Source organism: Panulirus ornatus, chromosome 38 (genome assembly GCF_036320965.1).
Source record: "Panulirus ornatus isolate Po-2019 chromosome 38, ASM3632096v1, whole genome shotgun sequence".
Classification (NCBI taxonomy): Eukaryota; Metazoa; Arthropoda; class Malacostraca; order Decapoda; family Palinuridae; genus Panulirus; species Panulirus ornatus.
Window position 1 is genome coordinate 16,911,093 of NC_092261.1, and position 12,305 is coordinate 16,923,397.

At 42.9% G+C, this 12,305-nt stretch overlaps 1 long non-coding RNA gene across 1 annotated transcript; it reads right to left on the reverse strand.

Annotated features, from left to right (window-relative positions):
• Positions 1-885: 885 nt before the first annotated feature.
• On the reverse strand, positions 886-10,054 carry LOC139760975 (uncharacterized). The gene is made up of 3 exons (XR_011715444.1): positions 9,969-10,054; positions 1,702-2,056; positions 886-1,579 (listed from the first exon to the last, which is right to left on the reverse strand). It is a non-coding gene; the product is annotated as an uncharacterized lncRNA (long non-coding RNA).
• Between the last annotated feature and the right edge of the window lie 2,251 nt (positions 10,055-12,305).

Here is a 12,305-nt window from a genome sequence, read left to right on the forward strand (position 1 = left end):
TTTCGGTGTTTTGCAATATCCTCATTCTAATAAAAATCAATTTGCTTCGTATTGTTGGGAACACAGATCTATCTTTGTATTTTTTTCTGTTTCATAAACATTGGCACAAAGTATCTTTCTTATAACCACTGCTTCAATAGCGTAGAGAAATATTTGCTTCCAATTCCCTCGTACGACTTATTTTCGCTTTTTGGTACAGAAAGTCTACCAAAGTTACCCATGCTTTCTCCTTTACGTATACCCGTAGTTTTCTGCTAAAGGCTGATGAAACAGAACGATGTTTTTCTATAAATATTTGTGGTATATGTATACAACTATACATAGTATCATTATCCTCTGTGCATGAAAGTAGATCTTACTTATTTCTATACAATCAACTTCTACGAATGTCGTCTAGTGACATTCATCCTCATTCATTATTCTAACAATGTACTTCAAACATTTCAGTTGGAGAGGGTGCAATATCTATAAAGCTGGAAGCAGGAGAAAGCTGCAAAAGGGTAATGCAAACCACTGAACCAAGTGCTGCTGTAGTACGGGTAAATAATCTCTGAGCAGAAAGGTGTATACTTAGCTGAACACTGCTGATATCAATTATGGAAATAGGTTACAATAATGCCACACGATTTCCCCATTATATGATATTCGTATGGATACTGATATCACTATGGATCTGTCCTTTTCGTAAACAGATATTGATACACTTCTTCATTCGTCAGCAGTAAAGTTGGCTGATACTCAAATTATTAATTTCTTTCTCTTTACTGATGACTCGTCGTTCGTATCACACTGCTCCGTTGCCATGAGTTGGTGAGAGGTTCGGTGTTTAATAAAACAAAAACAATAGACATATAATCAAACACAATTAACGGTGAAGATATTTTATTGTAATCGTTATCACTAGTTAATTTTTCCATATAGCTGTTGGTGGCCGACATTTAACTCATAACTGGGCATGAACAACCCTCCATAACAGCGTAAATAAATTATGAATATGCATATAAATCAAAAATATGCATATATTTTCCTCTAGATATCGTAGAAGTATACAGTGTCCTCTGCTTATCATTGATACTAATATTCATTAAGCAATAATAGATCTATCAAATGACACCCAGTTTTAAGGTACAATTTAATACCTCGTCCAGCCTGCAGAGTTCCCGAAGGCCGTGGAAGTGGCTCATTAAGTGATGATTTGTAATCTTTTGTCTTCTGGTTGCCAGGTGTACACCATTTCTGCGAAAACATGTTCAATGACAATTAGGTCCGCTCCTTTGCTGACCTAGTCCAGGAGCTGTAGGGTGTCTTTTTCCAAGGCGCCAGCGTTCAACAACACGAGCAGTGTTGACGGGGCACCTGTAGTTAATAGAAATGACAGACCCGGCAAGGAAAGGTAAGCCCCTCGCCAGCAGAGACGGCAAGAAACGTTCCTCCAGCAGTTGCTGCAATAGTCGTTGCAGTAAAGCGACCTCCAATATTGAAAACGTCACCCAGGCCATGTAATGTCACTTTCCTCTAGATGTAGCAGAGAACGGGACCTGAATGGCCTCCTCGCTCATGTTGGCTCGGTCATTTGTGCCTGTGAAGTTTTGTAAAATCTTATCGCTTATTGTAGTTATTCGACATGATTAATATCATTTGTGGTCTATAAACAGTTTCATATATCATTAATACTTGGTTATCCACGTGATTTCTTATTACCATAACTATGACGTTCTCATTCTCTGAACAGCAACAAATCATCAACTTCTTATCAGGTAAAGTTCTTCCTCCAGCAGTAAACCTTGCCATGAGAGGTAAATACACACTTCTCCTCCGTGTACACTGCTCCAGACCAGAATCTAAGTTTCGGTCGGAATCTGCTGCTCCCTCAGGCACTCATTTCTCGCTGGAGTTCTGTGGTTTGTTACTTTGCCGTGCAAAATTCGCCTGCCGCTCAACGGGGAGGGATGCCCATCGCGTTCCCTAGAAGGGGAAGAGGGTTTGTCTCCCGCTGCCACCGCGATACTTGCAGCGTCGTCTGCTGAGGTGGTTTTCCGAGGGGTTCAAGTTTTCTCTGCCAACAGAATAAAACACAACGATGACGACAAGGAACGAACACTATCGGTTGCCTAGATTGTAATTTTCAATGTTTAGATAGTTATAAACCGAATTTCATAACCCATTTAAACAATCTACATAATATCTTTAACATGAAAATGCGGTTACATTAGTGACTGTGATACTTCCAGGTATATTGCCTACTTCGTTATGAAAACTTAGTCATAGTTAACCGCGAACAGAGACGCTGGATTTGCCTGCTAATAAACTCTGATGCAGATATCTCATTCTCTATGCATCCAATATTGCTGAGATGTCCCACTCTTTTTCATACACACTTTTAACTTACATTAAATCGTTAAGGTTACCGCACTCTACCATCATCTAATCCACAACAAGGGGTTGGAGGACAGGTCAACGTCATGTGCGATGCCTCGTACAGAGAACACATTATCAAGGATGATAATCATGCGAACCTTTGGACAAACCCCGCTCGTCTCTCCGATTCACCCTAGCTTACCTCATCGTGACCTATTACAATAACAACAACTCCTCGAATTGCCAACCTCAACCTACTTAACAGTGACCCAGCAGAAGAGACATCGTTCCCCGGCAGACCAACCCTCCACCCTTACATCGCCATGACCGAGTGCAGTAGCCACTGCACCCTTTGTGTCTGACACCGCAATCCAGCAGAGAAGCTGCTGCTCCCCGGCCAGCCGACCCCAGCCTACCTCACCGCGATACGACGAGTTGCCGCTCCCAGGCCCGCCGACCCGACCCTATCCTACCTCACCACGATCCAGTAGACGAGCTGCCGCTCCCCGGCCAGCCGACCCTACCCTACCTCACCGCGATACGACGAGTTGCCGCTCCCAGGCCCGCCGACCCGACCCTATCCTACCTCACAACGATCCAGTAGACGAGCTGCCGCTCCCCGGCCAGCCGACCCTCGCCTACCTCACCGCGATACGACGAGTTGCCGCTCCCAGGCCCACCGACCCGACCCTATCCTACCTCACTACGATCCAGTAGACGAGCTGTCGCTCCCTGGCAAGTCGACCCCAGCCTACCTCACCGCGATCCAGTAGACGATCTGCCGCTCCCTGGCCCGCCGACCCGAACCTATCCTACCTCACTACGATCCAGTAGACGAGCTGTCGCTCCCCGGCCAGCCGGCCCTAGCCTACCTCACCGCGATACGACGAGTTGCCGCTCCCAGGCCCGCCGACCCGACCCTATCCTACCTCACTACGATCCAGTAGACGAGCTGCCGCTCCCCGGCCAGCCGACCCTAGAACATCCTCATCGCGATCAAGTAAACAAGCTGCCGCTCCCCGGCCAGCCGACCGCTAGCTAGCCTACCTCACCGTGATCCCTTAGACGAGCTGCCGCTCCCTTTCCAGCCGACCCTGGCCAACTCACCATAACTCACTACAGTAGCCACCACTCACCGGCCAATCCTGGGCCACCTCACCGTGATCCAGTATAGTAGCCACCGCTTCGCGTCTGACCGAACCTATCCTACCTCACTATGTTCCAGTACAGTAGCCACCACCCACCCGTCTATTCTAGCCTTACTCACGGTGACCAAGTGCAGTAGTTCTCCGCCTAGACGACTGTAACCTGTAAAACTCTTACATAAACTCCCCAGAAGCAGATAATCATTATGGAAATGTTCCATTATTATTGTTGTCTGCTGGTGCGAGATCGCGTGTCGTTGCCATGTACAGGGAAGGCTTGGCAGAGGGGCGAACTCTTACCACAAATTTTAATTTCCTTCAGTGGCAACATGAAGCTTCAATAGGACCCGGTGGTCTGTTTCTATTTGCATATTGGAAATCTGAAACAAAAATGGTCACTAGGATGAGCTAAACTGGCAAATTACTAAAACCAAGTTAACTGTAATAACCTGTACGTCGGGTTACATGTTTCAGGATGAACAATCAAAAGCTGACACCTGAAGGAATAGTAATATACTCCAAAGTTTCTGTCCATCGAGTTCATAGGTTCCAAAAATTTTCTAGCTGTGGTAACTACAGTAAGAGTTGTAAACCGTCCAAGTACACATATAGTTCATCACTCATTCTGCATTGGTTACAGCCATTAATCTCCAAATGTGTTACTCATACCTGGCTAGAAATAAGACCTTAGTGTATACCAATATCAATCAACTCCAAGCTGAAAGCATATAAAGCTGGCTGGCAGCTACCGAGCTGGCGAAAGGTCACCCGTAGTCACATCCTAACCTCTCCACCATCCCTTGTGTCAGTAACATGAGTTTTATCCCGAGTATCTTAGTTGCTAGTACCTTACTTCTTTCTTTTCTAGTCCCCTAGGACTCAACCACAAAACTTCCCGGAACTCTTGTCGCGATACTGGGACTCACCACAACAAGCCATGAAATGAACGCAAGAATCATAAAGTAGTCATTCGTTCCGAACTCTGAGAGAAGCCCGCTCTTCGACCATCATGCAAACCACTGTCTCATTCTAGAGAAATGACTTGCACGCCATTTTTTCGTTTCATAACGTTTGTTTTTACTATATACTTAATAATATTCTATGTGCTTGTGCTACATGCGTTTGTCACTAAAACATATGCATCAGAAAACGATTTCAAATATAACAACGTATATATTTTGAACGTGAATCAATCCAAGTCACAGCCACTGTAAGTATTCGGAGTCAGACATCGTCCTCGTTTCAAAACAATTTTGACTCCGTCTGACGTCAGTCAGCTTCTAGATACTGCCTTATTTTTCTACGGTAAACCAAGACTGAAACGAAATGTGATCATAAGAGCATCATATCCTGTCCTTGACGATGGATATACAGCTTTGTTATCAACCGACGAATAAATAGAATATCTCCGAGGACGGCCGTATCAAGGACGACCAACCCACACTGCCACCACACTCACCATAGAAAATGGTATTACTCGGTTTTCTATACATCAATATGTTCTTCTAGTTTTTCCCTAACGTGTAATCATGAATAGACACTAGATCAATAGAAGGGTGTTAACAGACCAGACTTAAAACGTGAACGATGTAGCAATTATTTGTCCTGCTAAAATTTTAACGTGGGATTTCGTAAAACAACCTTTGTCGATAGTAATTTCTAAGAACACTTGTGCTGGCTCTCGTGATTGGTAGCGTACTGGTCAGAGCGTTGTTGACTTCCAATCCATTGGTCCTGGTCTGACGTCCAGCTCTACCACCAATTAATGTCGTGGGACATGTCCCTTGCTGACAGGATTCCTCCAGACCATATACTGCAGTTCGCTCCATCGTTGCTCGCCAAAGTCTCAAGTTGAAACCAAACCAAACCTAACTAGGGCAGGATATCCAAAACGGTAATAGTTCCAACTGATAATTAATTTCTAGTTCATATTATAAATCGGTGACAATGCCAACTCAGATTACTTGTGAACTACATCGTCACATGTCTGCCACTGACTAGGATGGTCCAGTTCATTTAAAGACTAACTACTAAAACCTATGATCACAAATAAGCAGAGTATGCAAAAGTAAAACATATACTACCGAGCACTATTTACAACTTTCAACTGAACGATAAATATTCAAGTCAAAATATCAAACTACAAACTGTCTTGTCAAGTAAGAGTCCAGAAATATCATCCATAATAGCTACCGGTAAGATTCTTTGCCTTATAACTCAAATAACTAACTAGAATCTAGCATAAAATATTCACTTCTGCCTTCACAAAACATACCAGTTAAAGCCGTGATATCGACTGCCATGAAGTCAGTCCGCACAAGCATTCCCTTCGCTTGTAAACGGCTGGACATGGCTGGAACCGGGAACCTTCCACCATTTCACATCGAACCTGACGCCCACCAAAAAGGCTACAAATTAGCATTCATGCTGGAGCCTTGTAGAGCCACCTGCAACCTGCCCATGCCGCAAATGCGGAAGCCATCGACGTGGTAGCGTTGGTCTGGGAGGCACTTCCATCCACCAGTCCTTCAGCCCTACACACCATATGAGTAGACCGCAGGGAACCCCCTGTATATACAAAGCGGGATGGTGAATCACCCAAGATATGCCCCGGATATCCTCTCTGAGGCTGCACTGCACTACGGAAAGATCGATCAACTGCGCCATCACTGAGGACACCAAAACCTGAACATCAAAGGTGGACTGCCGGTTGTGATCCAGTTGGAAGGGACACGTAAGGCGGGTGTCCTATGCTGGGGAGGCAGATACAACTAATGAAGAGATGGACCTCCCGCCCGAACGCCTCTCCTCCCTACAGCGGGATGGAGGCTTCTTGGAAGAGAGCCGTGGTGAAAGCGTACTCCGTCGCTCATCAGAGGTCGATGGTGTCCTGGGCCAGGGGGCCGTACCTCGGCATGGGATGAGGAGGGTGAATGGGACCCTGAATGGCGAAGAATCCTTATTTGCACTGTTTGCACCAGGTCCGCCCACACCATACGTGGGCCTTTTCTGCTTCGAGGCAACCTGACAAGCAATGATCCAAGTATACCTGAGTTCCTTTTAAGCAAGGCACATCAAGTCAACTACCTCTATGGCAATGAGCTCATCTACTCGTTCTGAGAAGACATCACACTGGGTCACATCAAACACCTCATCAGTAGCGCAAGTGGCATGGGCGGAGAAAAACCGATGACCTGTACTGTGGCACAAACTGCCACAGCACACTTGGCAGCAGCAGATGTCGCCACTTCCCATGTACACTAAACGAAGCGGAGAGCACACCAGCAGGCTGAGACTCCATCTTTGATTTGAAATGCACAAGGAACGAAAGGAAAGGCTAATGCATTGCATAACACTTGCCTGTCCATGGCAACCACGCTTGACATGCGATGTCGGCTGTTGAGTAACAATGTGCATCCCAGCGACTGTGTGTTGATAAATCTGGCATCCCATGGATGGCAGCCCTCCAAATAAAAAGTGCCCATTGTTCAGGCTCTAAAAAGATGTTTCTGGCTTACAATCTTCGCCAGTGGGGAAGAGTAGATAGTAGATTTACAACTCAAAAACCATGGCACTTTGCTAACACCGAAGCATAACAGTCTGCTACTATGCTAGTCTAAGTGTTAGCCTCAATCAACCTCTCTCCCGAGAGGGTGCGGACAGCCACAGTTTGCAGAACCACCAACAATTGTCAGACTGGGCTAATAAAGGTACTCTCCACACTGAGCCAGCATAAGAACACGAACACGCAACAATGTATTGCACTAACTTTACTATTAACACTAACGTAAACACTCCCCTGGGACAGTAAAACAACGCAAACATATAGGGCTACTAAAAGCAACATCTTACACAAATACAAGTTTGTGAAACAACCTAGACATCAAATTAAAGAATTGATGAATAATAAAAGAAAATATGAAGTGGAATATGGCGTTCCAACCGAACCAAAACTGGCGGGAGCGTAGCTGAGAACTATAATCCTACGTAATGACACGCTGAATAAAATCTCGAGAAGGACAGATTGACAAGGAAAAAATCAGAAATTGTCTTAGTGCTCATTGAAAGATGAGTAAACACCATGGCAGGAGGCACAGCAGAATTAAAAAGCATTGGACCTTATAATAAAGCCATCATTGGAGTCAGAAAAGTTAGATTACACATGGGGACCATGCGCAGTGTCAATGCGCACTTGCTTATGGCTGTTGCCGACAGCGAGCGATGGTGGGTTAACTTGGGTCGAATTTTCTAGTATGTTTACACTTCGGAAATTCAATTTCCCTTTCCTAAACTCTACTTGATAAATGCATTGTTACAGTGGTAAGCATAGATTAAGTTTTTCTTCTAATCTCAGTGGCTTTCCAAACCCGCTGGTTTGCAGAGTGGGTAGCAAAAAAATTCAGCCGTTGCACACCAGTGAATGAGCTGGACCAGTAATATGAGCATATCATACAACACAGAACCCAGTCTCTACCAGATTTCATAAGCAGCAAATTCTAAAGCTTAGGAGGAAAGCAGGAGGCTTATCACTGGTCACAGGCCCACCAAAGCTTTCGTTTGTGGCTGGCTAGCAATCTTCGTCCCTACGGGTGCGAAGACAGTTGGGCAGAACCCACAAACCGTTGCGGTTCACGAGCAGCGAAGCAAGGTGGAGGTCCACCTTATCGTACTCTTGTGGCGATGAACTCACGCAACCTCCCTTCCTTGAGGGTGTGAGTAAGAGCGAAGGAGCCACACTCGCAGAGCCACTAACAGTAAGCAGAGATGAATAATGAAGGGAAACTCCACCCTGAGTCAGCCCTATGCACATGAAAACAAAACAGCGCGCTGTATTAACTTCAATGCATGAAAAACATAATGCAGACACTTTACTATCACGATGGCAATGTTACAGTATCCGTCGCATACTTTTCCCTTCCTTTTTTTTTTATGAGCGATGATATACGTCCTAATGAACCTTACCTAGTGAAGTTTCCAAGCCGATGCTTCTGAAAAACAGATCTTTCGATTGTATATAAATTTCGTAAATTCTGTAGGGTGAAAACTGTAGAATACCAGCAGACAATTAAGGAGCAATAAACAGATGGGGTTACCGAAATCAGAAACTTGCACATTCAAAATTATGAAACATACAGTTTGAAAAAAAATCTAAAATTTTATGAATAATCTTAAAAGCAGAGAAGATTACCTGAAGACAGACTGAAACGACAGAAATAAAGAATCATAGCGTTCAAACCAACGAACATAGCGGGGCCTTGCCAGGAACAGTAATCCTAAGTATTGGATACGCTGAGTTAAGCTCAAGTAAGACTGTTTACCAAACAAAAGGTACAGATGGACTGCCATATTGCTAAAGTGTGACTTACCGAAAAGATGAATAAACACTACAACAACAGGCAACACAAGACATGAAAATCACAACGTAGGAACACAGCCATCAGCGAACTCGAAACAGAAGATTACACGATCATACGCAGTGTCACTGCGCATGTAGCTGTCACTACTGCCACCGTATGGCCTAAGTCATAATTCATGGTTTTAACCTTTTCTATAACTTCGAGTCTAGAATATGAATACTAATAACTACTGCTTTCTGATGACGATGGCTTCCAATGCTTTGTAACAGCTTGAAGGAATTCAAGCGTTTAAGACCAATGCAGAAACCAGACCCCTACCGTAGAATCTTCACTAGAAATCGTAGAAAGCTAACGGATATCTATGAAGAAGGCAGGAAGCAGGGTGGAGCAAATTCCGTCAGCCTTGTCTCGATTATGAGCTAGACAAATGCACTTGGAACAATACTGCCACTTAACATTAGTAATAGGTAGACCAAATGAGTCTGTTGTTCAAGCTTTCAGAAGTGGGTGTCTACCAATCTTCGGACGTGCGGAAGCGATGCTCCAGGGAAAAGCCAAGTTTTAGAACTCACCCAAACGTTGCACTTCGCCAGCAGCGAAACATGGACCGCCGGTGTGCATCTATGTTACTCTTTGGGGCTGGCTTCACTCAACTTCTCTCCTGAGACTGTGTTTAAAGGGCGAAGAAATCACTTCAAAGAACCACCAACAATAGTCAAAGAGATCTACTGAATGCAAACTCCATCATGAACCTGCCCTAAGCACACGAAAACACAACACTGGACTGCACGAAAAACACTTCATTGGTATAATAACATATGGGGCTACCAGATGCAACCCCAAGAACATTTAAGAATTTGATGAACATAATTAAAACCAAATTTTTAAACGAGTGAAAAAGCCGAAAACATCAATGGATAAACTAAGTAAAAGAAATTGAAAAATAAAGAATTGGAACATGACGTTCCAATGAAAACAACAATGGCGGACACCTACCATGGAGCTGTGATCAGAGATTATGACAGGCTGATTAAAAGCTCAGGGAAGACCGACTGCCACGTAAAAGCAACAGAGACATTGCTTTGGTGCTAACTAAAGTATCACTTACTGAGAGGATGGGTAGACACTACAACAGCAGGCAGAACAGACTTGAAAAACACTGAGCGTAATATCACAATCATCGGTGGAGTTGGAACAGCAACGATTGCGCATTTCACTGCGCATGTCATGGCCACCACAGCAAGGGAGCAGTGGGGACCTGCCTGACTTCTGTCCTTGCGTATGTTTCTCCTTGAAAATTTCTATTTCCATTACGCTAAATTCTACTTTATATATGGAAAGTTATATTAGAGAGTCTTGAATTTAACGATGTTTTATTGGTTCTAATAACTATGAAAACTTGCCGTTTTGAACCAGTCTGAGAGAACTCAAGCGTGTTACCCAACTAAGGCCGTCGAGCACCTAAAATTGGCAAATCATAGAACAGCACAGAACCCAACATTTACCAGAATTTGCAAAGCCGAATTCAAATTTGGTCTTGGAGGCCAAGCAGGACGACAGGGTTAGAATTCCATTATCTATATCTAACTATGAACTAGAGAAAAAACACTTCCGCTTAACACAGGTTACCGGCAAACATGAAAAGGGCTTGTTGTTTGGGCTCTCACAAGTGGCTGACTACCAATTTTGGCCACTGCCGAGTACAAATTAGAGCGGTAGAACCAAGATTCAGATCCCACGAACCAATGAAGTTCGCTGGCAATGAAGCAAAGCTGTTCACTCCTGTGCTACTACTGCAGAGCTGTCTCACTAACAATATTCAGAGTGAAACACTGAAGGTAAACTTTAACCTGATCCCAGCCCTGAGCACACGGAAACATAAGGCATTGCATTAAGTTTAAAAAACACTTCCTCTGTAAACACTTCAGAGTGAAAAACACCCCTATAAACACTTTCTACACTTAAAAAACAATGAACATACAAGACTACCAGAAACAGCACTTCACATATATTCATGACTAACAAATATACGACACCAAATCTAAATGCATGTAAATAATCAGAAGAAAGCAGTGAAGGTTGACCGAAAACAGAAAAGCTGAAAGAGAATTGATCATGGCATTCAAAACGAAACAATAATGGTATCCTAACTAGCAGTGTAATCCTTCCGACGTACTGATACGCGGAATAAATGCTTAAGGAAGGCCACTTTTCAAGGAAAATGCACAGAAACATTGCCATGGTGCTAAGCAAAGTCAGAGATGCCGAAAACACGATAGACACTACGACATCAGGCAACACAGACTTGAAACACAGAGCGTAAGAACACATTAGTCTTGGGAGGCGAAACAAAGACTAAAAATGACGACCGTGCTCAGCGAGAGAGATACAAAGAAGAGCAATTTAAGACTTTGACATACTAATTTTTGTGATGCTCGCAGTAACGCCATCTGGAGGGGCGACTTCAGAACTATTAGAAAACGAGAAACAAACCTCAACTACCCGAGAAAAGGGAAATGTAAAAGTAAGTTCAAGATATTCAAATCTGCCGTAATTTCTACTGAGAATAAAGTCCTTTGTTCTATTTTGTGTGGTATAAATATTATGTTTTACTTTAGCAATGCAAAAACTAATATAAACTGACACTTCGTTAAATGACAATTTTCTTCATGGTTCAAGAACCATACATCTTTTTCTTTTCTTGCTGGTGCTGATATGAAATGGTAATGATGTATATATGATCTGTGCTGGTAATTTATCGAAATATAGGATTTCCTCAATACTCTCTCGTTTCACTTCATTCTTAAATGTTGTGATATAAGGAAACATATGATCGTGTGATATTCATTTGGTGCTATACAGTATTGATAGATATACATCAGAACATTTTTTCTCCACCTTATGGTAGGGTAGAGTGTATGAACATTCATACTAACATGCTTGCTGTAATACAAAATACGATATCAAAGTATAAGTGTCTGACATGCTTGCATATTGACACTGACATGCAAACACAAGCAGTCATGAATCTGCTCAAGATATAAACACAGACACTAACATATTATGGTATTTAAAGAATTCAATAGTGTATTGCACATGGATGTAAAATAAGCAATTCTTACAAATCAAGATAATTCTTTCAAAGCATAACAACCTGATATGCAAAGAGTATTTCTATCTACATGGAAATGCAATGTCATACTCATTGAAAATGAAAAGAAAGGACAGTAATACGCAGAGTCAGTTAATACCTTATAAACATTTTGTTTAAGCGAGATACAGGAATATACACACAGTCAAAGATGAAACAAGAGAACATGTATGTTAGTTTAAAGCAGAAAATGAGGTAAATTAATCTCATATAATCTGCCTGACACTTAAGTAAATGAATAAAATTATTTCCAAATACAAAACCTGTTAATAACATCTAAAACGTTTCCTAAAT